Source organism: Gossypium raimondii, chromosome 13, assembly GCF_025698545.1.
Source record: "Gossypium raimondii isolate GPD5lz chromosome 13, ASM2569854v1, whole genome shotgun sequence".
In the NCBI taxonomy this organism is placed as follows: Eukaryota; Viridiplantae; Streptophyta; class Magnoliopsida; order Malvales; family Malvaceae; genus Gossypium; species Gossypium raimondii.
The window spans coordinates 46,684,116-46,689,858 of record NC_068577.1 but is presented as its reverse complement, the minus strand read 5'-3'; positions in this window follow the sequence as shown (position 1 = coordinate 46,689,858).

Here is a 5,743-nt window from a genome sequence, read left to right as displayed (position 1 = left end):
CTAACTAATTTACCATCAATGGTACCACAAGTCTACACACAAATACAATAATGTAAATCATCAACCATTCAATCGTTCAAACATACAATCATATCAATTTTTAAGCTAAATACCTAACCTTATAACTTGCCAAGTTACAATCAAACATGCACCATATTTATTCTTAGCTAAGCTTACCAAAAACTTAACCACAACTTCACAAAATGAACTATATTCGCCACCAAACATAGCAACCATGTACTATCATGACATTACGATAAACCTCAATCAAAGATTAACTAGGTACATACTTCACATATTTACATATCAAACAAGTCATTAACATAACGACCTATTACATGCCATATAATCCAAAATAAATGTTCAAAATCTACCAAAAACAAATGGATAGTGTGACTTGAGTGCTGGTCCAATTGTCCATCCCACGAAAAGATATCTACATGAAAATGCAAGTAACACAAGTAAGCTTATTGAAGCTTAGTAAGTTTAACGGACTAAAACCATGAATCTTACCGAAGCAGATATAACAATTTAATCAAATATAATTCAACAACTAATGTTTCTTGTCATCCACAATTACAAACCAGTGAACTACATAGTTCAATTCAAAGCTCAAATAATTATTTTCAGAAAACATACATGTCCACAACGAAATCACTTCAAGATATCAAGTACAAGTCATGCCATTCAAAATCATTAAACAAGTTATTAATACAATAAATACGACCTGATGAACGACTTATAGATACGAGTACACAAGCGGTCCAACCGAAACACGCCAAACACTCACGAGAGCTAATCCAACCAGTAACACATCTCGGCACCAAGTGCCTAGCCCATAAGCTATACATCCGCCCCTATAACACGCCAGAACAAGATAGTATACACGAGAGTTAGCAAAAAATGCTGAACCTCGGTATACTTGGGAAAAATATATAAAGTACGCCACATTAATCTCCACTCCAACCTCACATAACATGCTATCAATTAGTTGTACTCTATCTCGCATTCACCCGACCCAAGCATCGAAATTCAATAATATTTCGCAAACAACTTTACATCATCAATAGAAAAATTAATATCCACTATTTCATATCATATCATCATACAATTCATATAGATATTAAATTACAAACTGAACGAACTTACCTGGACTGAATTGTAGTTGTTGTAGAAGTTCAAAGACTATTCCCTAATTTTTCCTTTTCCACGTAAGTCAATAGGGTCTTGATTTAAAATGTAAAAATTTTCTTTTTATTAGCTTATATTCATATGCCAATTAATTATGTATTTTAGACCCTTTTATTTTTTGAAATTACACAATTGCCTCTAACTTTTACAATTTAGTCCCTTAACTCGAAAATCATCAAATTAACCATTTTATCAAGTTCAAAATTTACACCCGAATAATCTAGGCCCTTAAACAGTCCCAATTATACCTGTAATTCACCATCAAACCTTGAAATTTTAACATTTTAACAATTTAATCCTTAAATCAAAAACTAATAAAAATTACTTCACAAAACAACTAATTACCACAAATAAAACTTCAAACACATCATTATCATAAAAAAAAAAGATTCATCAATGACAACTTTTAAAATTTTTAACAGATTCAAAAACGAAGGTATGAGTTAACTAGACCTAGTTGTAACGATCTCAAAATAAAATTACAATAAATAATTGAGAATTGAGCTCACATGGAGATGAAACCGAAGCTTAGAGCCCTCCTTCAACGCTGTTTCGGCAATGGTTTTAAGAAATGGAGAAGAAAAGTGTTTAATTCTTCAAATTAATTGGTTTTAATTTTGCAAAATTTACAAAATTGCCATTACCAATTTTTCTTTAAATTTTAACTCCATTACCGTCCACTATCTAACAACAAGGTCTAATTTCCTTATAAACCCTCCCCCCTTTATTAATTTATCTATTAAGTCACCTAATTACAATAATTGCTAAATTTTGCACCTTTTACAATTTAATCTTTTTTCTTTAATTAGTTATCCAAACGTTAAAATTTCTTGACCAAATTTTAATACAAACCTAATGACTCCATAAATATTCTATAAATAATATTTATGGGCCGATACGATGGAAATTTGTGGTCTCGAAACCACTATTCTGTCACCGCTGAAAAACGGGTTGTTACAAATTCGGTCTCATTTCTTGCATCTTGTTCCAATTTAACCCATGTCGCTTGATTTTCAATTTTTAGCACTCCAAAATCATCCATGATAAGATTTAAGCAAGAATTCATAAGTTTAGTAGTATTCTATTAAAAAATTAGTCAAAAATAAATACATTAAAAGCACAAAATTAACTTGCTATCAGAATACGATAAAAATATATAAAAATAATTATTAATATATATATATATATATATATATAAACATATCATGTTTTTTTTTCTTTTTATATACTTTCTTTTCCTTCTCTCTTTATTTCTTTTGTTCCCTCCCAATCACCCACGTCCCATACTCCCAAATCATGGTCGCTATCAAACATTAGGGCAAACTAGACCTGTCGGCCTGAACCGAAGGTCCACCCAAAAAGTGAAAGAATTTGAGCAAAAATATAGGTCCGAAAAATGAGCTTGGGAAAAAAATAAGACTCGTTTAGAAAACAAGTCGGGCCTCATGTAAGACTTTTTTGGCTCGGTTCATCCCGACCTGGATTTGCAAAAAGAATAAAGAAATATGTTGTTTTCTTGTTGTTTTCCTATGGTTTTCTTGTTGTTTTGGTGTCATTTCACAATTATGTTGCTACTATTTTGTTGTAACTGTTTAGATATTGTATAACTTTTATTTTATTGTTAATTTTGTCACTATTTTAGAGACATTTGCTTGTTAAGTTGCATCTACGTGAGTGGAATATAAAGATTTTTAAAATTTATTTTCAATTTTTTGGGAAATATTTATTTTAATGTTTTTAGTATTTTTATATATTATGTTTTTAAAAATTATATAAAAAATTAATATGGGTTAGTCGAACCCGAATTTTAAAATTTTTATCCAAGTTAGGTTTAGGCTAAATTTTAGGCCTTTTTTCGGGTTGGACCAAGCCCGAACCTATCAAATGGGCCTAAAATTTTTTCAAAGCCTGGCTCGGCCCATGAATAAGTCTAGGGCAAATATCCACAACCCCCTTATTTTATCTTATTTTTATATTAAAATTTTAAGTATTAATTAAACTACATTTAATTATTTTTAAAAATTTTCATAAGTTTTGTGATTTTTGATTAATAATATGGTTACCAAATTAAAATATATATGTTTAATTTTAAAATATAATAATTGATATTAGATTATATTTTTAAAAAACTTTTGAAATTATTTTAAAATAGCACTTAACCGCTGGTAAGAGATTTCCACGAAAAAATAATTAAAGGGCTTATAGATTAAATAATTAAAAAATAATAGAAATTCATACCTAACACAAAAGCAACATAAAACGAAAAAGTAATATGAATATGATAAAAATACATATTAAATAGATTACTAATATATGAAAATATATAAAAATATGGGTTAAATATAAAATTGGTACCCGAACTTGTCCACTTCTCCTAAATTAGTACTTATGATTTTTTGTCCCAAATTGAAACCCAAATTTTTTTTTCTGTCAACTAAATCAGTACCCAAACCTAACGCTGTAAAGTTCAAGATAGGTGGCGGAGTAAAATTATGACACGTGGCATAAATGAGATCATCAAGCTGTCATAATCTAATTATTTTCTAACTTTTCTCCCTCCTATTTTTTCTGTTGTTTTTATTTTTCTAAAAAAATTAATTTCCTTTTTTTTGTTTTTCTGTCCTTTCTTCTTCTTCTTTCTTCTTTCTTCTTCCTCCCTTAACCGGTTTTGCTGCCTCCATCGCCGGCAGCGATTGACCTCCTTTTCAGCCTGAAAATGGCATCGGAGTGTAGCTCTCTGTTCACTCATTCAACCGCTCAAATTAGATTTCTTAAAAAACTTTTCAAAAGTCATAAAAATGTCTCAAAACTTTTAAACTTTTGTAACCTTGATCTAAAGATTCGACAGTCCAATCATTGTGTAACTTCGACAACAACTTTCCTTTGGCATGACGAACCTCTTCACCATTTAGATCTCCCAAATAATTCCCAAAAATCTTTACATGGAATTTTATTTTGGCTTTTGATTTTCTCTTTCTCTTTTCCTTTTGTTTTTCTATTCTCAGAAATATTGGACAAAGAAAATATTTTGGTATTTAAAAACCATCAAGAAGAAAATGTTATTCTTGTAATTGATATTCTAGTTTTCTTGATCCTTTTTCGCGTGATTTGAGTCCATGCAATGGATTTTCCAGTGGTGGGTATAAGGCCCAATTTTGGCCCAGGCCCGCATAAATAAAAAAATTTAAAACCAAATAATTTAAAACCAAAAATAAAAGTCCAATAACAGTTCAAAATCTAAAGCCTAATACAAACCCAAATACAACACTTAGCCCACTAACCTAAACCTTAGCCCAACTACAATGCGGCCCTCAACACCAAAAAACACACATGCGAAAAACCCTAGCCTCCCTGCCTCAACAACGCCGCAGATGAATCAGGCCCTTCCGTACATGTGTGCCAGCAGTTATCGCCCTCCGCACACGCCATGCACGTTCTTCTTCCAGTATGTACCTGCAACGAACCACAAACCGCAAGAGAAGGCACTAGAAGCAATAACAAAAAAGGGCCGGCGTAATAGAAGAGATTTTTGTATTTTTTTTTTGGCGATAGAGTCATAGTATTTTGGCTATAAAAAGCTGATTCGTTTCTGTAAAGGTGGGGATCTTTTTTTATTACACACAAAAATCAATACAAACAGAGAAGAATCAAAACAAAAAAACTTTTAGATGTACTTTTTTTTAGTTTTTTAGTTGTTTTACTATTATTATTATTATTATTATTATTATTATTATTATTATTATCATTTTACAAGAAAACAAAAAAAGGAGAAAACTTACTTGTTTTGACGCGTTTAGTGCCGCCGTGGAGGCCGAGGTTCGTCATTTTCAATGACAAACGACGCTTTTTTAGGTCGGGGAGTCGAAAAGCCCAAAAAATGGGCATTTTCAATTTTCTGACCACTGCGAACGGTGGCGCCGTTGCCGGCGGCCATCATGGTGGTCCGGCGACCCAAGTCGGCCGGATTCTGGGGAGTTGAGAGAGAGTTGAAAAAGAATTGAGAGGTTCTTGGAGTTTCAAAAAAAAAAAGAGGCTGAAATGAAGTTTTTAAAAAAATTTGAGCTTAAATACCCATATCAAAACGGCGTCGTTTTGAGTTTTAAGTTCAGAGGCCAAAACGACACCGTTTTAGACTTAGTCCCTTCCTTACCCGCGCGTCGACTCGACCCGAAGGGAGGATCCGCGTGTTTTGTTTCGATGGGCTAATTGCGCTTCCAGCCCTTCCGCTTTTAAATAATTTTACAATCAAGTTCCTTTTGTTTTTTTGAAATTAGCCCAGAAATTTATTTTGCTTTACAATCTGGTCCCTCTTTGTCATTCGCACATTCAAATTAGTCCTCCCCTTTTATTTATTTCCAAATTTGACCCCGAATTTTGTTTTAAAATTTAATTTAGCCCTCTTTTTTTTGTTAGTTTGGTTATTTTATCATTAATATTAATAATTTTGATATTATTATTATTATTATTATTACTTTCATTATTATTAGTATTATTAGTATTATTGCTATTATTGATATTATTATTTGCTTATATATTTTCCTATTATATATAC